This window comes from Passer domesticus, chromosome 6, assembly GCF_036417665.1.
Source record: "Passer domesticus isolate bPasDom1 chromosome 6, bPasDom1.hap1, whole genome shotgun sequence".
Taxonomy (NCBI): domain Eukaryota; kingdom Metazoa; phylum Chordata; class Aves; order Passeriformes; family Passeridae; genus Passer; species Passer domesticus.
The window spans coordinates 30,967,611-30,992,627 of record NC_087479.1 but is presented as its reverse complement, the minus strand read 5'-3'; the positions used below and the strand labels follow the sequence as shown (position 1 = coordinate 30,992,627).

General features: G+C 35.9%; 1 long non-coding RNA gene across 1 annotated transcript in view; it reads left to right on the top strand.

Annotated features, from left to right (window-relative positions):
- Positions 1–8,521: 8,521 nt before the first annotated feature.
- Positions 8,522–25,017, top strand: part of LOC135302119 (uncharacterized) — a 143,467-nt gene continuing 126,971 nt past the window's right edge. The window contains exon 1 of the long non-coding RNA XR_010363815.1: positions 8,522–8,585. This is a non-coding gene — a long non-coding RNA (uncharacterized LOC135302119). The remainder of the gene's footprint in view (positions 8,586–25,017) is intronic.

Below are 25,017 nucleotides of genomic sequence, written 5' to 3'. Positions count from 1 at the left end.
TGGTTCCGAATGTGAAAGCTGTAAGCTGAAGAATGAGAAACTCTGAAGATTTCCTTTTATGAATTTTAGGGTTTTTATGAGTTTAAGTTTTATTTTTTAAAATGCATGAAAGAACATTATTAATATGGGACAGATATTTCTATAAAGTATAAAAAAAATCTGTGTGCTGTCTTAATTTTCAGCTTAAATTTACAGACATGCTACATGGCAACAGTATTAAAGCAAAAAAAGAGGGATACATTTTCCTATTCAATAAAAAGCCATGGAAGTTGCATGGGGTAGAGTCTCTAGGAAATCCACTCTTTCTTTGAAAAAATGTCATTGGTGAGATAGGAGATTGGCACCACAATGAGCAAAATATAGTGAGGGTTGATACGGACTGTCAGCTAGAATTTGGGTTAAGACACTGACTTTTGTCTGCATGATGCCTACCTTCCAAAGAAGATGGAAGATGCAAAACTGAAAGTTTCCTCTCTCTGGTTAATGTGGTCTATACAAGTGAATAATGTATAAGAAGATATTCCCATGATAATGTCACAATTATTCATTGTACAGCTATAAACTCAAATATTCACATTAACATCTAGGTATTATTTTTCTTCTCTGAAATTAAGTGAGTGGCATCAGTGGTCATAAATGAGAGCATTCATCAAAGGCGTAGGCCATGGCAGAGGATTAAGTGAATGCTGATGAAGTGTCCAGATTCCCATAACTTGGAATGGGCTGCATTCAGCATTCCTTTATTATCCATCTGCCACATAACAAAAAGTCTCATATATTTAATGCAGGTTTGCCCTCGGCCACGTAATAGGATTAGGAATAATTTCTACAAATTTACAAAAACAAATCACATGGGAAGGCTTAGAATTTGCTAATAATTTCTCCATAGCTGGGAGATCAAAGGGATGTAAGAGTCCAGAGCCAGGCGGTAGTTTGACCCTGGCCAAGCTTTTTTAATGAAAGGGTTAATCTTCTCAGAGGTGACCATAGAGGAGCAAATAGTGTGACCAAAGGCAGATTCAGGCCTCCGAAAATAGGAAGAAAATCGTCTGCAAAGTATGACAGCAAGAAAACATGTACAGAACAACAGTACATTTTGTCTGAAAAAATAAAATAAAACAGCAAACCACAATGAATTGTTCTTAAGCAAAGTGTGACTGGCAGGAGAGGGGAGTTTTGGTGTGGAAGGAGAAGTGCCATGTGGAGGAGAAGCAGCTTGCAGAGTGGGCCAGAAATATTAAACTTTATTTCTGAGTAACAGAGAATAGGCTGAATGCCTTCAGTCTAAAAACACTTTCTATTGTCTTCTGGTGAAAATCATCTTCTCCAAATGTGTGCCAAAGCATTGGTTGGTTGGTTGTTTTTGCCATATCCTTGTCCTGTGTTTTTTTTTTTTTTTTTTTTTTTTTTAATTTTCCATAGAAAATGCAGTGTAAACACACATAGGGGAGTTTTTGGGAGGACCTGAACAAGATGTCTACTGAAACTTTTTCAGAAATATTCTTGGTTTGATGCAGCTCTTGCTTAAAAACTTTGGCTTCTTGGAAGGTAATTCTGTCTCTCAAATAAAATCAAATAGCCATATAAGAAAAGACAGGAGAATTAAAACAAACAAACCAAAAAAGAAAAATGAAATGAAGGTATTGGGAGGGTGTGTGCCTAAGTCTGGGTCTATATTTTTGGGGTTTTTTATCCCTTAACAATCACTAAGCCTGTCTACAAATTTTCACCCTGCTGGATTTGCTTCCCCACTCAATAATCTTCAAAGAAAGAATGCTAACATCAGCTGTAGGTGGCGGGTATTTTAATGTTTGCATCCTAAGTGGTTTTAATGAATTTTGGAAGTATAGCACAATGGAGTACTAGCTTTTTCAATTTAATAGAAATCATGTGATCATTCTCATTTTTGGTTCCTGACCTGTTGTAACAAGTTTGAATACAGTACTTATTCTCTGAGGTTTTCTTTACCTATTGGGATATCCATCAAATGGCAGATCAAAAAGTCTGGTTGCAAGTAAATTAGTGAATAATTTATTACAGCTGCACAAAAGCCCAAGCAGACATCTGAGCCTTCTATTTCTCTTCTTGGAAGAGAATTTTAGGCCAAAACTTTACTTCAGCCTTAACATTAACCTCAAATGAACCTATACATCCCACTATTCTTGTATTAAATAAGAAAAAAGGAACAATAATGACAGGGAAATAATGAGAAGATAATTCCCAGGAAAGAATGAAACATTTTGGTTTGAACATGGGGACTGCTATGCACTTAGTGTAAGAAAAACCCTCTGAAAGCTGAAGAAAAGGATCAGATTAATATTCCTGGGGAGGAAACTTCCTTTTACTTGTCACAGACAGACTCCTATCAAGGTGGCTAGAAAAGGAGGATGCACTTTCATGTGGTATTAGACAGTGCAGCTCTTTCTAGTCTGTGACACAAGGAGACTTCCAAGAAGGATACCAATGAGTGTCTAAAACTGGTGTGAGTTCTGGGAAAAAGGAACAATTTTTGGCAGTGTAAACTGGACAGAGGTCACCAGATTTATTTCACTCAGCTTTCTAGGAAGCCAGCAGTTTATGATAATTTGACATTGCTACCACTATGGACTGAAATTAAATGTGCTGTAGGTATAAGAGACTGTAAGTTATTTCCTCTAGTTACCTGCACATTGTCTGTTTATTTTATATAGATCATGGTTTATTCCATCTCTCACACTTTAGGTAATTCCATTTGAGATGTTGAAATCCAGACTAATTTTTTCTTTCTTGCACAGCAGTGCTACTCAACCTTCTGATAAAAAATTGGTTTTTGATATTCCACAGTGGATAGAGGTATAAGTATCTTGTAAATAACTTTCAGGCAGGGCTTGAGGTTAATGTTTTGTGCCCCACACTCTCAAGTTGCGATGATCTTAATAAAAAATACACTGACTACTATAATCCATCACTGATAAGAAACAAAAAATGCTCAATTCCTGTTTATTAGTGGCAACACAGATATATAGACTCGTGTGTATTAGAGAGGCAAAAGTTTTAAGTAATGACAGTTACCTTTAGTGTGTATTTAGATCATCTTTAGACTAAAACCCCCAGCAGTTCAAAAAATTTCAGTCATCTGGTTACACAGGCTATTGGATGTCTGTTGATATTGTGTGGTAAAGACAGGAGTCCTTACTCTGAAACTCCAGTGGAAATTATAAGATGGGTACTTTTAATTAATTCTTCTCTTTCAACGATGGTTGCCAGCTACCTAAACGAGATAGCCAGAATAACTACCTAAACTTGAGCTCTGTGCAAGGACTCAGATTTTACAGCAGCAGTGCCCACCTTGCCAAGTACAGATGTTATGACAGTGCTCTTTACTGATGAGCAGCAAAATGCAAGAATATCCCTGCTGTACTCCACAAATATATAACTTATGAATATTCTGGTAATTTGAGCCACAAATTAGTTTTACTGCTGTTTCATAAAAACAACACAGTGTCTGGAAATTGAACAATATATTATTTTGAATTTTCAACATTATAGGAGATACAGTCATATGACAAGCTTGGATCTGACACAATTTTCAGACTGCTATCACTTTTATGACCATTTTAACATAGAACAGTATTTTTAATAGTGTACAGTATTAACCTGATAAGCTGTTTGAAACATACAATGAAGAATTACAACATGCAGCTCAAGCCTCACTATTGGGATTCAGCATCTGATTAAGGCCCCTGTGTTTCCTAGACATCAGGAATGTTCAGAGTTCTTGGTTACAGCCTTTTCCCAGCTGCATCTGGAAACCAGTTTTGCTTTTCAGTCTTAAGCAGCTGCTTGTTTAATGGTCACTAAGGTTGACCTTTAGGTGTCACGGTGCCATTCAGTGGGATAAAGAATGAGATGCCTTTTAGGAAATCATACTATGTGTTTACTAGCAGCTTCTTGACCTTAACCAAATGACTGGGGGAACAGCAGATAGCAATCTATTGTGCTTCTAACTGTCCTCCGTGCCAGACCTTTGAGCACCATGCTGCCCCCAAATGTAAGGTCATATCTCTGTGCTACACCTTAGGGACAATGGAGATTTTAATGGATGTTCAGAAATGCATGGTGTCCCTGTTACAAACCAGGACTACATCCTTCCCTCTTGTGCAGTGGGACAGAATAGATTTGTTGACTTCCCTCTTGTGAGTTTGTGTACCAAGTGGTAATATTTTGCTCTTGTTTTTTTAATTGACAAATGGCCTTATCAGCATTTTTTGTCTCCCCTAAGGAAGGGAGGAGTCCCTGGACTGCGTGGAAACTAATGGCTGGTCAGTTGAGAATTCTGTATTTTGGTTGCATGTTGGAAATAAACAGGGTGAATAATGCCATCTTCCTCAATACAACTTGGTTGCACAGCTAAATGAATTGTGTACAGGAATACCAAGAAGTGCTCTTGAGTACCAGTATCCAAAAGCACTGCAGACAGTCCTTTTATATCTTGGTATTTTTTCTCCCTGTGAAGGCTACTAAGATATCCATTAAATAATTTCAGAACAAACATCACCATCTGCCACATCACCACCAAGACATTTTTACTTAACTCATGGTCATCACAAATGCATAGGAAATAAATAAGGGTAAAGAAAAACAAAGTGAAAAGAAGGGGTTTAGAAACATCTTTTGAGAAAAGTCATGTGAGAACTAGCCAAACTTATAAGTGATAAGTAGACAGTTTTAAGACATGTAATTTGCATAATGAGGATGGAAACAAGGAAGGAGATTTAAACATAATTTCATTATAATTTTATTATGAAGTCATTCCCAGAGCCTTGGTACTGTATTAAACAGCAATGGGTTTACATCACAGAAAATCTAGGTGTTACAGACAGCGGGTAATGAGAGGAACAAGCATTTAATCTTTGCTAATTCAGATTTGGACTTGAGGTCCTCAGAAATCATTAAGATCTCAGCCTATGGACTGCAGGACAACAATTTACATAACAAAAAACCCAGTCAGAGCTTAGAGGAAAAGAAAAGAGTAGCTCTGCTCTTATCAAGGTATTTGCGGAACAGAGAACTACGGTGGCTTCATACTTCAATCATGAGCGAAAAACACATTTCTAAAATTAAAGAACAAATAACTTCCAACTTAAACCTTGTCTGGGACTTACTTTTTGCTTGTGGACACTTTAAATCTTAGTATAATCTCTAACATTGAATCTCTAATATAATGTAATACTACCTATCGCTTTAGGAAATAATACATTATTTACAGACAGAAAGGAAGACACAAAGCTGGTACAAGAATAACAGAACAAGTAACCAGGACTAGACCCTAGTAATCCATGACATCACCTTCAGGTCAGGTTTGGCAAGAGATCAGTACTCACCTTTTCCCAAAACCAATATGCCAGTGCTCTTTTATACAGTCACTTTGCAATCATGCCAAACAGCACTGAAATTCATATGGCAGTGCATGCAGTTTACTGCTCACAGTTCCCTTTCACTAGCTTTACCCAGTAAAGTGCTCAAAACATTTTCTCCTGTTAAAAATACATGTTCCATTTTGAATTCTCAATTTAATCCTATTAGTCCAATTTAATTTACTGCAAATCAGTCCCTTTTTATCAGTTTTCAGACTGAATTGCACGAGTAAAACTGAAACGGAAGATTTTCTTTCTTGGAGAGGTTTAACAGCAGAGTGTTCACTGCCTAATAGCTGTGAATTCTACTATTCCTCTTTTTCCATGACATTTTACATTTTGATAAAGTGCAAACCATCCCAATATGGTGCAATGTGACACTATATGAACTGCACAAACTACAGCCCCATACTGTTCCACTGCATGAAGCTGTGCTCTCTGGTCATCTGCTTGAGAAGGCTGAGAGCTGCAGAAAGGACTTGAGATAGAGAAACACAAGCAATGCATAAAATGCTGCCTATCCAGTAAGTGTACCTTGCCTTCTGTAAACTCAGATGCCTTAAGGCAGCCAGTGGGCATGCCTTAAGTAAACACTTACATGGGCTAGCTCCCATGTAAGTCCAGTCTCCATTTTCCTGGTTAATGGAGCAACTGTAATAGATGCATATGCAGTGTTCTAACTGTTCATGAATCAACAAGAGCTATGATAAAGTCACCCTTGTGCTCTGTTGGTGTGGCTTTGCCTGGTGCTTTCTGTTACTGGAATGTGTGGAAGAGTAATGTTGGCTGGATTTCCATGCTTTAGCATGGTTGAAGGCTTCACCAGGTTTATCCATGTGTGGTACAAGAACAGCCACACCACTTCTAGTGATGGGCTGTCCCTACAGAATCTTCCATGTAATATCACATCTGACATCACAAACTCCTGCAAACTAAGTTGCATCTGTAATTCTAACACTATCTGCAAGATAGATAATCCCAGTATTGTTAATTAAGAGTTAATAATACTGAAAGCCTGTAAGAGGCTGAATGCATTTACATTGGATTTTAAAACTGCCAAAATGCCTTAGGAACATAAGCCTCACTGATCATTCAGCTCCCTGTTTTGTAGCAGTTTTTGACTGGTATGTGCGGGCGTATCAGATCAAACCCCCACTGTTATGTCAGAAAAGAAAGCACTAGCTGACATCAGTGAGACACGAGGAGAGAATATCACAGCAGAGATGAGCGTACTGTTTCTCCTCTGACATCAAACTTTCACTAGCTTTATACTGACTGCACTGAAATTACTCCAGTAGCACACCAATGTGAGTAATATGATCATCTGAAACCACACGAACGATGCAAATTAGGGGAGAAAAATAACATGGGGAAAAAAGATCTAATTTGAACACAACACTAAACCCTGTATTTTACTCATGAGAGGATTAAGTAGGGCTGGTCACCCATTTCTTTGATAACTGGTTACTATTGGGTAGCTGGTTAATCTTAGGTGCCCTCATAGTTGACAGCTACACTGGAGATTTTGCACAGACTCCGAAACCTTTGTGATATTTCAGCCATTCTAGCAAATTCCTATTTTTGACAATAAATAATGTACCCCTATAAAGTCACCTGAACACCCTGAGAGAATTATAGCCTTTATTATGTACAATTGGGGGTATATTAATCCTTACATTGAAAGATTTTTTTAGTGACCTGTCGGAAAGTTAGATAAATTATCAGAAATAGCCAAGTAAAATTACACTAAATGTCCTTTAGTAGAACCATTGAAATGCCCTCTGCAAAATATAGGATTGTTTAGTAAGAGGAAGAGAATCCAGGGACAGACAGACATGATCATTTTTTGTGGTATTGCTCTGAGGCTGATTACTTGAGTCAAGTGACCAATCTGGCAACTGTGAACCTCTGGACAGTCATTTTTTTGCTATTACTTATGGCTGTTTTAACCTACTCACCTATTAATCTACCATGTATTTTCACTTGATTTATAGAACTTTATAAGTAACATTTGGTAGAATGGCACCTTTAGTCATTCAAAACAAGTCCTTTGCCTAAATCCATCAGAACACATGGGTAATGGCTTCTGAGCAACAGACAAAAAAGAGGAGGAGGGGAGGAAGCTCATTTAACACAAATATTGCAATATAATTGAAATTATATTAAAAAAATTAAATTACTTTTGTGAACTTGTTTAAAAGGGTCAAAAATGTGTTTGAGCTGTACAAGATTAACCTTTACTCATTTGGGAAAATGCAGACTTCAACAGCATTCCTCTGCAGTGGTTGCACTTGCTAAAAGTTTAAAACAGTAATTTTTTCCCAAGAAAGGTCATCTTGAGCTAAAATGTCAAATAAATTATTTAGATTACTGAATTAGAAAAGTGAGGATCTGACAGGCTGAATTTTTTATGCACATTAGCCACAGTCAGGGTCTCTATATGCTCTTTCTATTAAGTGCAACCTCTCTTCCCTTATTAAGAAACTCTCCATTTATTCCAATATATTCTCCTTAAGATGTATCTTTGCATCTAAATAGCTGGTACAATTTGCTTCTTACTTATACAAAACAGGAAGCACTTTTGTTGACTGTGGCTCAGCATTTTTCCAGTATAAAAGTGATGTAAGAAAGAGATTCTTGCTGCTACTTTGTAGGGGAAATTAAGTGTCCAAAAATTAATCTTCAAAGCCTACATATAACTGTTGAATCCCTGACTCTAGCCAAAGAAATAGTTTAAAGAGAAGGAATATTTTGAAGGATAGAAAATTAAAGGATTGAAATGGAAAGGGAACAACGTTTAAGTGAATAGTATTCACATTTATGTCTCTATCTTGAAGTTATTTTTGTATGTAGCTGCTCACACACAGGTTTTCCCCACAGGTTCACATCCAAGTTTCCCATTTTTCCTAGCATCTGATAATTATTGGAGGAAGAACAAAAGCCTCTGTGCAAACACAGTCCCATACGATTCAGTCAAATGACAACAAAAGTAAAACTTCCAACTTCATTTTGCAAACCCAATATTTTCTCAGCACTCTATAAAACAATTCTACATCATTTATAAGCTCCTCCTAATTTGACTTCTGCTGTGATTTTCTTTCTTCCACAGACTATGTATGCTGTGGACCAGTTTAAGTTCTCATCCCAAGTTGCCAGTCCAAATGCTGGAGATGCAGAGCCTGAAAAAAGGTAAGATTCTTTCAACTTGCCAGCAAAACCAGCCTTCCTCGGTCCTTTCACAGCCCAGCACATAAGGTGCCTAAGCTCACTGCTCCCTTGGTTAATATGGAAATGCTCCTGAGCAGTAGGCTCCCAGGCAGTTTCTGTGTAAGCCCTGCAGTGCATGCAGTCCAGGTGTGTCTCTGTGTAAACACACAGGCAGTGCAGCTGCATGGGGACCCAAAAGGCAACACTGGGGCCTCAGCTGGCACCCACTCAGGAGCCTCATCTCCTTTCTTTCCTGGGTGTGAGGCACTATTGCATCACTGCATGGGGGAAAAGTCTAGCAAAGCACAGCTGCACATCCTGGGAAGAACCGCAAGAACGACACCCATGTTAATTTACATCAGAGATACAGGAAAAAAAAGAGTGGCTGTGTGAGGAACTTTGTCGTGTGCAATTGCACGTTAGTCAAATGCCCTTAAACAAGAGATGACAGCAGGAAGAGCTGCCCTCATGCACTTATGACTTACATTTTTATTTTTAAACACCTGAGAGTTTTGTGTTTGTTTTGCATATAAAACACCTGGCATGTGCAGGAAAATATTCCTACTACCCTAACCTGAGAATGACCTATTTTAACTTTCTATCTTGAAATGGCACCAAAAGTACTTAGTCATTTGTGCATCATTGAGAAGAGGGATTTAGTGATAAGACAACCGTAGACCTTACTCCTTGGTGATTCCTTCTCTGACAGGGTAAATCCCAGAGAAAAACAGTGTTAATAGAGCATGACGTTTTGAAGAACAGAGCCCTAAATTTTAACATTTCTGTTGTCAAGCCAGGTATTATGCTACGATAAAGAAAAAGAAATATTAAAAGAATTGTGAAAAGCTCTCTGGAACTAAGTTTCTTGTTGCTGCATTAGTGTAAAGGCCATTAGTAGCTCTCCCACTCAGAGGTCTTTCATCTTTCTTGCTACGAATTCTTCTTTTCTGGACTTGTTCATAATTTGCCTTTGTCCAGTCAACAAAGTAAAAACTGTAATTTGTTATACAGTTTAAAATACTCAAGGTTCCTTTAAAAGTCTAAATTTAGACAGAAACAATTTCTTTTAAAAAAATGTTTACGTATTCACCTCTGTCTGCAGCATTTACAATATGCGGTAAAGCACACTGAGGAGAAGTGGGAATAAGATACGGATTTCAAATTTAATTTAAAAATTAATGAACAGAAGAAAAATTTTTAAAGAGTTCTTAGAAAGGTAGAGCAAGTTGGAAAGCTGAACCTTGAAAATATGAGGTAGGCCAGTAAATCAACTTCTTAAGGGTTTTCACAAGCAGCTTGAAGGGATCATGGCATCGAAATTTTTGATTGTCTTTGTTGGGTGAAATGCTCATCATTTGTACAGTTTAATTTTTTATATATTTCCTAAGGTAAAATTAAGAGCCATGACTACTGACAAATAAAAAATATTAGGGTGTTTGTAGCTTTTTGCTCCTCATTCCCAACCTTCCTCCCTCCCCCTTCATTCATGATGATTATGGGTATGCTCTGATCCACAGTATTAGAGAACATTGCTTCCTCTTCTCAGCGATTTATGTGCTTCTTGATGCTAACATTTTTGGATTAAAATGCTTCTACAAACAGAAGTCATACTGATATAAGCCTTGTGATAGAAATGTATTTTGCCCTATCTTGTACCACTGCACAACACTGGTGAAACATTTCCCTAGTTGTTTTCAGGAGAAGCTTTATGTCCAAAGGGTGCCTCGGTTTCATCTGTGTAACAGGGCTGCTTCCAAAGAGACTGAGCTGAGACCTGATTTATTGACTTACCAAGATGGTCATTTTTGCTCTAAGGAAAAAAATGCCTAAGAGGACTGACTTGATAGATTGCTATTTTATTTTGCTTCAACAATTTAAATTAAACTAGTACCAAAGTTCTGTGTGTCAGTCCTCTAAATTCCTTTTCAAATTAACACTGAAAAGAAAATCCATCTATCTATATATATGTAAATATGCAAAGCCAGCTGCCAAACAGTGACATTATCCACGGGTTCCTGTGGGCTTGCAATAGAAATGAATGGGAAACTCTTCTAATAGTGCCAGGCTTGGTATGATATTTTTGCAATAGGTGAGAAAAAGCAGCATAGTTTCATGAAAAAAGGAAGAGCATTTACCAATTGGAACACAGGCAGATGTCACTGATAGCAGATGGTTTTAAAACTCGCATTTTAAGACAGCAGCTGCCTGTCTGTGTTATATTTAAAAGGGCTACCCTTGGTTGGAATATTGGATTAAATGCTTTTGTAAGAAGGCAGCCTTAGCAATAAAAATTTTTTTAAAAAATCAGTTATTCTAAAATTGGATATTCTGTTACATCCCCCCCAAAGCTTTATTAAGTAAAATATCAAAACTATAGAAAGACCATTTATATCAAAGTTGTAGAAAGAGCAGAGATATACTTGCTCTGAATTTTTTTAGGTGCTAAGACCAAATGACTCCACAATGCTATCTTAATCCAAGGATATTACAAAACATCTTCAAGAAAAAAAATGGGCATGTTAAGGAAGTCCTTACTGAAACCTTTTCCAGTTGTATAAAGAAGAGGAAGAATACAAAATCCTTCCTCAATTGCAATAATCCCATCCAACAGTATATGTCGCAGACTAACTAGCAATGCAGTATAGTTTGTGGGCTGTGATGGACAACAGCCTGTCAGGAAACACACACACATACCCTTGAGATGATACCACTAACCACTGACAGGGTTTTGTTTGTAAGAATGTAGTCAGTGGGACAAAGAGAAATGGTAATTCCCTTCTGCCTGTAATCCATGAGGCTGAACCTGGAGTGCAGTGTCCTGTTCTGTTCCCTTGAGAGTGAGAATCTGAGAAGAGTCCAGCAGAATGCCACGAAGACAGGTATGAGACTGGAGTACATGATAGGTACACACATATGTATGATTTACACAAGCATACCGAGAAGCCAAGGCAACTTTTTTCGGCTTGCAGTTGAGAGACTGACAGGATTCTATTTTCAGTCTTTTGTACCCTATGGGGAGTTATGGTCAAAAGGAAGAAAAACTCTTCTCAGAGGAGAAAGGTATGCGTACAAAGATGAATCGCAGCAATTGGAAGTTGCAGCAAGACTAATTCGGATTAGATATTATGGGGAAATAAACCCTCAGTAAAAGAAGTGAAGCACTTCTGAAACAGGTTGTACAGAGAGGTTCAGCAAGTCCCATCCTTGGGGATGTTCAAAACTTGACATTTAAAACTGCTTTTAATAGTCCCAGTATGTAATTGACTTTCCAGATCAGAAGGAATTACCATCTTTAAATACTTGGATCTTCACTGTACCGGGTGATGATTTTAACCTCTATCTGGGCCTTCTATTTTTTGCTTGCCTTCTGTCCTTGTCTTTTTTCCCCATTCGTTTTCTTTTGAAGCAGTCTAAATTTTTTTCACCAGATCGCAAGACAGAATTCCTACATATTTGACTTTGACATTTGTTTATCATGAACTATGGTTAATAAACACAATAAATCATGAACTCAGACAGACAGATTTGGTTATCCAAAGCAAATCTTCCACATAGTTTCAGCAAGACCCTGTAGCAAAATATGCAGAAAAAATACTGGGATCAGAGTTTCTGAACAATCAGAAGTGGAGATAATTGTTTAAACATAAGTGCAATAAATTTAATAAGTGTTTCAGTATTCTTCTAAATAACAATGACATTTCAATGCAAAAAATCTTAGTAAGCTGGCCCTCCTATTGCAATTCAGAACATTTGCTTCATTTAAACAGTTGTGCTGTCTTGTATTTTTAAAAGATGTTTTTGAAATTTTCACTTAGAAATTTAAAATTCTTTAAGCTCGGTTGTGTATGTCAGAATTCTTAATGTTGTATTCCTTATGGTCAGTTATTCATATATCTGTAGGTCAGCAAGAAAAGTTTATGCCTATTCAGCTTTTGATGTCAACATTTTAGTACCTAAAAATGCATGTCATTTAGCCAGAGAAAAGCATTTGCATGGAGATTTGCTTGTTTTCCTCATAGGCTACTAAAAAATTTAAAATTCATCAAGCATCTGGCTTTGGTTGCTGTATCTGGCATGATATATCAGTCAACAACTTTCCGATTTTTATTTTTCATCAAGAATGGACTCGATTTTAAGGGTATCTCAACCATATTTTCATAGAATGCTCACACGCAGTGATGCAGGCATATTTAACATATGCTGCAGATAAATGTTCTTCATCTCTGAAAAAAATCCCTATAGTCCTTTTGAACTTTGCTCTGGAGAACAGAATTTAGCCTCTGCTTTTGTCTGTTTCTTGGTTACAATTATGATCATAATTAAATCACTACCTAGATAAACATGCTGTAAGTGAACATATCCCTTACATTTTTCTATTAAATTGTTAGTAGATTTCTGAGCATAAACACAGGTCCCTAATGTCCAGTTAGCTGTATAAACCTCTTACACAGCTTGGCTGGCATATGACTTGAACAATGGATTTTGAATTCTACATAATTCCTTTTTTCCAAAGCCTAATTAAAATCAATTTCATGGCATTTCTCTGCTGTTAGAAAAGATTCCGCTGGTAGATGTTTCAATCATTAGCAATATGGTGCTGCTGGATTAAAAACAAATTTCCAAATAACATAGCAGTGACAGTTAGTCTATGATAATCCATGCAACTGTTAATGAAGAAACCCTGTTCTGCTTCTATACCTGAATATTTGTTGTTACCATCTCAAAATAGAGATGTCAAAAAGCAGTATTTTTTCATATTTTAAAGTGATGTTCCATTGCTTTTAGTTATGCAAATTTAATAATTTTCTGAATGTCACAAAGGATTCAAACTTTAAAAATATGGGCTTTCATGATTAATATAAATATGAAATATTTCATAATTTAGTTCTAGTGGCAAAATATCTCATACACTCTGGCTACATCTAGAGACACTTTACCTTTGTTTGAATGCAGCTCCAATGATTATATCTGAAGTGTTTTAAATTAAGCTGAAATTTTACACTTCTTTTACACAATGTAAGCCTAATCTAAGGTCAGCATCAAAACATTTCTGAAAGGTTATAGAATCCAGTGTACAGCCATCAGTATCATCAGTGATCAGTAGAAAGGGGTATTGGTAATTGAACAAGAGTCAGAGTAGCACAGATATCACAGTCTAAACTCACTTTCCCTTAGTGCCTTTTTTTTTCAGTAAGGTTGCTTTTTGCCTACCCATTACCTGTCATGTGGAGTTATTGTAGTTAGAAACACAGAACAAACAAAATCTTAATATTTCTGAGTTAAACAACTGTAGGTGTATTGTGTGTACACATAGAAGTCCTTGTTCTGACTGATTTAGCACAAGAACTTGTATATGAGTTCCTTACTCCTCAAATAACTGGATTATTGGTTGTTATGAATTGTTGTGTTTTATCCCCATCTAAAGAAGCCTTCCCAATGAAATCATAATTAAATCTGATGGATTCCTAGCAACTCTACCCTAGATAAATCAGTGTTTTTCACTAAAAAGGAACAGTAGTGATTAATAGCTAGCTCTTTTGATAAAAACAAACAAAAATATCTGGTATTATCTTCTTTTAATATTTTCTTTCTAACTAGTACATTTTTTAGGATCTATATTCATGAATAGCATGAAAAATCCACAGCTTTTCATTAAAAATTAGAATAAAAACCGAAACATTTAGAAAAGTTTTATGAATTGTTTAGATAATATATCAGCGATGACATATCTAAGACAAACACATGGATTTTACTTCCTTTCTTAAATGGTTCTTACTCTCTCTTTTTTGTGATAGACATAGTCCTTATAGACTAGGATCCATTTCATAGTGTAGTTTTTGAAATTAATTATGGAAACTGAGTCAACAGTATTGCTGAACTGAAGTCAGATGGGAATCTCTGCTCTGCCCTTATCCACTGAACAAATTACTCCTTCACTGATGGCAATCAGTTGATCAGTCATTTGCCACTGACCAGCCCACATTGTGTCTTCCCAATTGTCTTGTCTTTTATGATTATGGCGACAGCTTCTAGGAGGGCCTGTTTCATAATGTGTCCTGGAACAGACTTAAAGCTGACTCCTCCATTGTTTCCCAGATCTCCTTTTTGGGAGGTGGGTATACATTTGTGCTTTTCCAATCAATGAGAACTTGACCTGTTCTCCATGACCTTTCAAAGGTGAAACAGAGGGACTGTGCTGCACTTTTGGCCCAATTTCTGAGCACCCTCAGACCCTGCCCATCAGGTCCCATAAACTTTCATATGTTCAAAAGCTGCAGTTACCTCTTAAGTCTCTTCTTCACTCATTAGTTCACTGTTTGCTTTGTTGTTGCTTCTTGGCACTAAGACTTGGGGGCTAAATTTACCCTTGAACTCCAAAGCACAGAAAGCATTTAGTATTTCAGCTTTTTGTGTATCATATTTAATTGACCTGTCAGCTTATACTAACTTGTTCAGCTGTGGACCCACAGCTTGTACTTCGGCTTGCTGCTCATGTACTAATGCCTTTGTTATTCCTGGCATCTTTTGCAAGTTTTGTTTCCAGTCAAAGTTTTGTCTCTCCCACAACTTCAAGCAATATTTCTATGTTCCTCTCTGGGTGCCTGTCCCAAAGTCACTGCTCAACATGTCTTTGATTTCTCATATTTTCAAAAATGTTAATGAGTAAAATCCACAGTAACGATGTCAATTCAAAAATTCAAAACATCAATAAATGAGTTATTGTTGTGTCAATTATCTTTTCGTTTCTTTCCTGTGCATCTGCTAAATGGTTTATGAGTTATTTTGACACTATTAGTGAAGTTAAAAGGGAATACCTTGTATTGTAGGGGTGTGTTTCAAAGCTCTACCCATAAAATTTTAACATGAGTCCATGGTTAATCAAGCTGCTACTACAAAAGATTGTACATGTACATAATGAATGCTGCAAGGATTGTGTGTGCTTGTGTACAGAAAGTGAATATTTCTATGAATAGTACAAGCTATAGACATAGAGAAATGAGAGAATTTTTATATAGGCATCTTTGAAGAGACAGCATGAGAAAAAGCAACTAGAGGCATTTGATGTGGGCTGGCAAGGAACACAGGAAAGTGTGCTCTGTGAAATGTGCACGTGCACATGCAAAGCATACATTTGTTAGGGACAAAAGTGCGTATGCCTGCAGACATTTATAGAGAAGAGTATTTTTATAGTGTGCATCTGTGTGAGGGAATTTGGGCATGGAGTTATAATTCTGTTTATGTATAGATAAAAAAAGAATATATGGATTTATTTATAAGTAAGGGCAGTGCATAGAAGCAAGGTGATATCAATGTTCACTCTACAGACATATTTACAATGTATGAACCTATAATTTTAATTGGAGAGATTCATTTGTAAGAAGCTTTGTTTGGTGGAAAAGTGAGAAAACAAAGTGGAAAAAAAAGGGAATGAAATAATGATAATGAACTACACACTAAGATATAAGAAATGCCTTATGTTGCCATGATAAATATTTTCATACTTGCAGTGTATCACATGGAAAAGTGTCATTATTTTCTCTATTCATAGAACTAAGTATAGTTAGTGTTTATATGTCTAACAGGACAAAAATATCCCACTGGTTATTTTCCCTGTTGTTTACTTTAAATATTTTTAAACAGTAGCCTCACTTTGCCAAACAATTATTTTTGAAAAATCTATCAATTCCTAAGAAACTTTTCAGGGATGAAAGAGTAGGTATATTTTTCTTTTGGTGTGTTTCCTTATAAAAATCTTATTCTGTCATAGACCTGTACAATTAAATAGCTTGCAGCAGTGATTATTACTTCTGCTTTGAGTGGCATTTCCCACCCTACCAGTCATTATCAAAAGAGACTTTGCTGTTAATTTCCTGGAAGATTCAAATGCTTCTATTTCAAGGTCATCTCAAAGGATAGTTTAAAGAGCTTTTTCTGTAAAATATGTATATTTACAAGAACACGCATAAATGGTCACCAGGGAAGATAAGCTATCAGAGAGTAAAGAGATGTCTTTCCTTATACAGTTCACACACCAGTGAAGCAGATAAAATTGGTTTTGTACCCAGCCTATGAATACACTGTTAAGAACTCTGTCCTGAAAATTGATCTACTGAGATAAAATTCAATGCATCTCTTTTCATAAATATCTAACAGTGGCATCAAAATTCTACTGCTGTTGCCTGAATAACCATCTACCTGTCGTTCCAGTAGGTAGTAGGAGTGACTTTACTCATTTGCTCAAGACACACAGGACCAGGCTTCATACGTAGGTAATTAGAGCCTTAGTTTTAGTGCACAAAGATGTGAGTCCAAGTTTACAGTTATTAAAGTCAGATGCATGACTGATTATGAAATGTTAAGATTAAATCTGCATTTATTTTTAATAACAAAGTGATCCAATATTCATTAACTTGTCGTTTTTCAAGTCCTTCCATGCAGCTTTGTAGTCCTGGTCTTGTCTTCCCTCTCTCACCAGAGCATAAAAAATACTGGCACACTACACCTGCTTAAAAACAATCAGGCTGTAACATTACCAAGGCTCACTTTTGCTCTGTTAGCTCACTCTGTGGTCATGATCCACCTGCACAAGCTTAAAATCAGTGTTGTATGACATTTTTATATGGGCATAAGTGTGCATATGGGCTTTAGTGTTCTTAAATTATATGGTCAGCTCAGTAACACACAAAATCAGATGTGGGCATGAGCAGGCACATAAGGACCACTCACAGCTGGAGAGTGCTCAGAACCTTGTTAACTGGTACACAACCATCAACAATTTAAAAGTATTACTGTAAAATAGAAATCACATTGCAGTGTCGGGCATGTGGCATCTCCTACAATTTTACCTTAGAGACACCCTTTATTTCTCTTCACATTCTGCTTTAGGTAATACAGAAACTCCTAAAGTAAAAAGCAAATATGTGAGAATTTGTAAAATATACTAGCCAGTACAATTAAGCCAGTTGCTGCTAGACCAATAGATAAAAGTCCTACTTACTTCAGCAGAAATGAATGCAGGTCCTTTATTTCAGAAGAAATCATAACTAGATGTGATCAATATGATGAAGGCAGCTAAAAATCTCTGTTTACACATAATTCAATATTGTATAAACAGCCAAGATCCAGCACATTCATTTAGAAGAAACCTTAACGATTTAATTTTTGTTTTATTTTTTACAGTGTAACATAAAAGAAAAAAAATAATTTAAAATATAATTTTAATTCTATTTTATTTTTAGCTACTGGACATCTCATGTCAAAATACAAGTTAAGTGAAAGTGACCAAATCTAGCACAAAGGAAATTATGTGCTGAAATTATTAAAAAAAAAAAAAAGAACAAAAAAGGAATAAAAAAGCACTTCTTTTCTTCTGCTGGGATAGTTAGCAATTAGGTGAAAAAACTCTATGGAAAACTTACTCAATTTTTTGTGATAACAATGGACAGAACCAGCTTAGCTGTTTTGTTTCTCAAATAACCTGATGAGCAAACTTACTGGAAGAATAGAGCTTTAAAAGCCCACTCCTGCATGGATGCTTGGGAAGGGCCAATTCAGTCCCTTATGCACCTGAGGGAACCTGTGTGGGGAATGAAAATGTGATCCCATGGTCCTCCTGATGATGGTGTCCTGGATTTGAGATGGGTGGTGTAAACAAAAGTGCCGTTTAATGTGTAAAACAGAGGGATGGATGTTTCCCAGTAAGGAATCATTCCATTTCTTTTACTGACATATTGATTAAAATTTCTGGCTAAGTGCATCAGAGCTAGAAATAAGGAGTTTTATGAGTCAGGCTTACAAATTTAAGTATTTGCAAAGTGTAGTCCATAATCTTGATGAAATTGTATGGTAGTCACAGAGCTTTTTTCAAAGGGTGATTTGTCCATTAATAAAACATGGTAGGCACATATTATGATCACCATCTCACACTCACCATGAAACATCTCACTGTCAACTTTCAAAATATGGTTCCTTCATTTGACTGATTTTGAAAGACTATTCCTTTACAACACTGATTTCAGCTTCTAAACTATTTGCATACATTACTATTCCACTAAAACATGCCCCTCTCTTTTCAAGGGGCCACTTCAAAAGTATGACAGAATTGGGCTCTTACATAGCACATGCACAGAAACATTTGTGTCCCGATGAAAGCAGAAGATAAACCAATCCTTGAAAGAATAGGTATTTTTCATTTTGATCAATGTTTCAACAGCATTTCAAAATCCTTGTTGGGAAAAATTTTTGAGTCCTATGTTTTTAAATCTGAATAATTAGATTAATTTCAATATGTTTGAAAAGCACTTGCCTCCTTGTAAGAAATTGCTTTGTTAAAGAGAGGTACTCTAGAGCAATTTACAGCTGATTCCTCATGTGTTGCTGATACTCTTCTTCACAGGAAGGAATTTAAAACTGATGCAAGAAATTGAGCTACAGAACAGGAAGACAGAGGGAGAAGAAACCTTAACTATCTTCTCTCATTTAGATATCCACTAACTCTTGTTGCTATATTCACTTAGTCAAACTTAAGGCTTGTGGTCTTGTTTAATATCAGCCAGTAATAAAGAGCTCTTCAGTGAAATACAGCTATATTCCTCTATTAGTTAATAGAATAGCTGTAGCTCTTGAAGCAGTCATTGTGGAAAGGGAAGTCTAAAGCCTTCAATGTCAAGGCATTTAGAGGCACTCTGGCATCAATCAAGGTCTGCGTCCAGTAAGTGCCTGCTTACATTTACATGAAATATTCATACAGCTTTCAGTTTTGTTTTTCTCTCTCCTAATCATCACTTTTAGGAAGAAACTACAATCATCACAGTTAAGGGAGGGTGTTATGGGACGTGTAGTACCTTTCAATGTCAGACTTCCCGCAGATAACTAGCTCTGTAATGAGGCAGCGCGCTGTATAGACTACCAAAGGTCTTCCTCACAAAGCCTAGCCTTGTTATTGTGCACTATTCATCTTCAAGTACACAACTTAAAGCAAATTAAGGTAATTAATTAGCCATAACAGATGTTCTAAAAAGTGATTCCAAATCTTGAAAAATATTTAACATGGTCTTTAGGTGGACAAGGTTTACCCCCACATATGTGTCCTCCAAACACAGCATTCAGGTCTTCTACTGTGCTCTTTTAACTGTGAAAGCACATGGAATACTTTTAGACTGAGAGTGATTTATTATTTTCATAGATTTCTAATGCTTTTCCTATGACTACACAGAGCTTTGAAAATGTCAGGCACTATACCCTGTGAATTATTATTATCTCTGTTTGGCTAGAGAAAATCACTAGTCTTTTTCCCACCTTCAAATATCACATCAACAAGTCTGTAGTAGTATATGTAACATCACTGATGGTTGAGAACACAGCAAATACATAATTTTTTGGGTTTTTTAAGAAAAAAAATAGCATTTGGAGTTACTTAGGAGTTTGGGCCAAATGGAAACACTGGGCATTACCTCCTGAATTAAGTATAAACAGCATTTCTCATTATCCTTTTTTTAGCCTTACAGCAAATTCCTTTACTTCACCACTGATGGTAAAAAAACCTGAGGTTTTCTCTTTTATAAGGCTATTAATATCAGAAATATAAGCCTTATAAAAACTACTTACAAATAATGTCTTTAGTTGTGATTTTGCTACAGAAATAAGAACAGATCATACAAGACTAATAAAAGCAGACAAATATGAAAAGGATACCTAGTGTAGCTGATGCTGGAATTACACATGCAAAATTGCATTCAATCATTTAACTTGCAGTGGGTGTAATTATATTTAAAAGAACTTTAGGATTTATCACAACATATAGCATTATATATATTAAAAATCTAAGATTACCAAGATGAATATAAAAAACAAAGTTTGCATGATCAGCACATTCTCACACCAAAATAAACAGTTTTTTCACAGCATCTTCCTCTTCTCTCCTTTTAAATCCTCATGCAGCAAACTAACTGCATTATACTCTCATGTTGAGTCTGCTGGCATCATGAGTTTTGATTTTTCTCAAAGGAATCTGGATTCTCTAATAAATTACTATGCCAGAATTGAAGCTGATTGCCTAAAAATTGAATATAAATGGCAAAGTACTGAAACCTAGGAAAACATCCAAAAATGTCAATGTATTTGTTATTTTTAAAAAGCTTAACATATTTGTTTACTTTTAAAACAGTTAAAATCAAAGTTATCCTCTTCTATTATATTCCCTAAGTAATAATAAAAATAGAAAACCATGATCACATTGTGCACATGGGAAAAGAAAAAGGCAACTCTGAATATCTGTTCATCTAAAGATTATAGCATAGGTAATCAAAAACAATTTGAAACAATTTGGGCCAATAATCTTCATTTACCTCAAATAAAGACACTTATGCTTAAAAACAAAGAATACAATTGTACTGTTGTTGAACATAAAAGCACCTACTATACAAATCCACAAGACATTCTTTTTCATTCCTCTGCCTCTCTTCTTGGGAAAACCCGTATTACAAGAAAAAAACCAGAACTTGAAATACACGTGTTCTTTCATTTTTCCTTGATTTGGAATGAAATATACTTCAATTTTTGTTCATTTTTTTTTAAAAAAGGGAAAGACAGAACCTACTGACATGAAGCTGTGTAGGCAAGACATATTCACAGCTAATTTCTAACAGTGAGTAAAGATTGCACGGTATCTGACTCAGAACAGAAACAGAAAAATCTTCCCTGAGGAGGCCTTGCTGAGTTTTAAGAAGTAATTCATGGTAGACTTATGGAAGATATTTTGAGCAGTACGAGCAGCCCTGCTTTATAATAAGGTTTTCTAACTTGCAGTGTTTCTAGACTAGGATGAGATGCTGTGGTGTGCAGAGATCCTCCTAGGAGCTGCTGATGGCCCTGATTACTACCAAATTTAGTGAGATCAAAGATAATCATCACATTCCTAGTTTCAAGCTGCTAATGTATGAAGCATTCTTTTTCTGCCATTTTCTTATCAGCAGGGCAATATATTAGTTATGATAGTAATCTAAAGTGTATTCTTGTATGTAGACTATTGCAATAAAATCGTGTCATTTAATGCTGTATTTTGTGCTTTCTAATTCTGCTTTATGTCAGTAGTATTTCCAAATGTTCAAGGTCTTGATAGATAAGATTAAAAAAAAATATGTCTGTGTTGAATAAATAAAACATAGACAAATGAAAATTATCCAGAGGCTATTTGGGATTCAAACATCTTTTAAATAGAATTAAGCATTAAATTGCAGCTTTTAGTAAACCTTATAAAAAACCCAAACAAACCCTTGAATTTAATATAAGCTACTTACAAACCGAGTTATATTCATCTCTAGTACTACCCAGCTTGAATAAATCAAATCCTCAGGATGGAAATGCAGTATTTCTTTAAGTCTGACTCACCAAGTGGCATAATCCATTAGTCACCTCTTTGCATGTAAGCTTGGGTAGATGTTCAAAGTTGAGTTCTGGTTTTTGGTCTGACATTATCTATTGAATTTTTATTGAACATTTCAAATGACTAATAGATTTCTGCTGCTTTTTGGAGGGTTTTTTGGATTCTTGGAGGTGATTTGAGAATGGCATGCAATCAGTTTTGGTTTGGTTCATATTTCAAGCTATGCTGAAAGCTGCTGAAATTTGAAGAGTTTGAATTGGTTGTAGTCCATCATACCTGTGGGATACCTTTAATCCCACAAGTTGTGGAAACTTAAGTGTAGTGTTAGCTTTTGATCTCAATGCAATGATTCTGAACATAACTGGCAAAAGCAATGTTAGCCAGACATGAAAGAATTTGCTCTCTTGTTCTGCTTCCTAAAGTGTTCTCAGAGCCCTTAATAACACTGGACTCTTTTTTTCTGCATGTGCAGTGATTTCTACTGTAGACTTTTGTCAGAGGCACAATGTTAAAAGGCTACAAAAAATTGAATCCTTTTGAAAAATTACCTCTAGAACAAATATGGGTTTTTGAAAATATTTTTCTTTAGCAATATTCTCTCTCTACTGGCTTTACGCTTAAAACTAGCAAACACTGTTATTGAAGAATTTTACTTTACATCCATGGATTCCTGGTATTTCTTTTAATAACCTTGCATTTCTGTACTGTCATTACTTCTGTGAAAAGTATCCAAGATCTGGCCTGGTGCTTTGTAATATTTACAGATGCCTTGAATGTCCTTTAGATGGTTAACTATCTGACTTCATCAATGACTGTTTGTCTAGCCAATGCTATAGGTGTCAATGACACATGAGCACCTGGTTGTAAATCCAGCTTGATAGACATATGCAGCCCATGTACTATCAAAAATGGATTACAGAAATTCAAATGTGTTTGTAAATGTCACTTGAGATTAATTTTTTATTTTTCTCCCCTTGCAGTATAATCCAGTATGATCCACATTACTTATTTTAACATGATAGATAGGTTACCATCCAAATTATTTGTAAGACATAAATGACCATTGTATGTCTCTTTGAAGTTAGAGGATGTATTCTGTATGACTCAATCATTAAATCATCTTACAAATGTCTAACAAAGCACCTGCATTTAACCATACTTCCTATATTTACATTTTTGGCCTCTTTCTAAGATCAGGCATAAATCCATCAGGCCACTTTAGAACTTCAGAACTTCCTTCTTTTACATATATACTGCTCATTATCCAGAAGTTATTCTGTCCCCTGTGTTAAATTACTTTATGCTGCAGCTTAAACGAACATGTCTTGCTTTCATCTGGCATTTCAAATAGGGCAAAGACTGCTGTACAATTTCCAAACACAACTGTGCTAACAGAGATGAATTACTACAGTTTATATAATTTATATTAGGAATTCATAGACCTAGCAAAAGGGATTAGTACATTTTATTTCAGGGTAGGAGATGATCCTGTCATTAATGGTCGATACTTTCATCATCTTTTAAACCTGAGGAATTTCCTGGGTGACAAGACTGTAAGGACATATCAGGGATTCACAGCTGTGAGCTTTATCTGGCCGTGTACTGCTTTACTTTCAGTATGTGGACTACGTTCCATCAAAACTGGATTAGACTGTCAATCATGTCCTGCAATGTATATTGTATTATGATTTTTTGAAAATGTCACTGAGATCAGAGTAATTTCTTGGCTAATTGCATCTTGTCTCTTCTTAATACTGTGCATTTAATGGTTTCATTACCTTACATGACAATCACAGAGTCTAGTCCAGTATTAAGGGCAGTTTTACTTTTCTTTATTAAAAAAAAGAAATAGAAAAAAGAAAATGTAAGGAATCCTCAATCCTTTTAATAACATGGAAAAAATATTTAAGACACCTCTATATTTGATTAAATGAAATAAAAATGTGTTTGTGGTGTGTGTATTGTTCCCTGTGGTCTGAGATATACATACTAGCAGAGATTGTTTCTCTAATCCCAAAAGTACACCTTATGCTTAGCACTGTATTTTCTTCTCTTCTCCTGTTATGGAAATAGATTAAAGAAAATATTAACTTTTAAGGAACTGTCACTCATTACTCACAGAGCTTCCATTTTATGTATGGTTTTCTCAACGGAAAGTCTCCCAAATGCAAAAATATTTATGTTTCAATATTACCCATTTAGGCATGAGAGATTCATTTAGATGAATGTTATAGGAAGTTTCCTGATGTTTCATTAAATGATAGTTTGCCAACAGCAAAATGTTCTGTCGATACATGTCAGAAGTAAAAGAGTTGTTGGAGGAATTGTTTACAAAAGTAGTGAAGTCAACAAATTTGTTTTGGCTGAAAATAAGGCTCCTCTCAGAACCCAAACAATTACATCTCTTAAGGCACTCATATATACCATCAGAATGCAATGACTATAAAGAAACAGTGATAGGCCTAATTTAGGTGTTATTCTTTAAGCTATTATAATGAGTACCTGAAGTAGGAAGAAAACGCTGCCTAATCAGAAAGGTTGCATGAAATGCAAAGCAGTGTAGGGGAAGGTGGTGATTTGGGATGGGACTGAAAAAACCATGTTTTCAAACATTGTGTTACACCACCTCTGCCACACTGAAATACAAGCTGTTACTCATCACTGTAGTCTATTACATAATTACATGCATGAAGCTGAACATGCACAGTTTCCTGAATGTCTTTGGTTCCTTTAAGCAAGGGAGGGGTTGTCTCCATTTTTGACATCCAACTTGCCTCTAAAAACCCTCACACTCCACCAAGCAAGGCAAAACATCTACACTTCCATAATTCTGCAGTCCTTCTTTTTATACTCTATAAACTAATTGCAAGCTACAGGGGAGAGAATACACAGGGAAGATAGACATATACTGCCAAGGATTCCTGGTAGGGGTGCTTGTAATGAAGGACAGACTTGCATTTGGATCTGACAGCAGCTGGAAAATCTAGTTCAAATTTGCTGTGGCAGGTAAAAAGAGTGTGAATGTTAAAA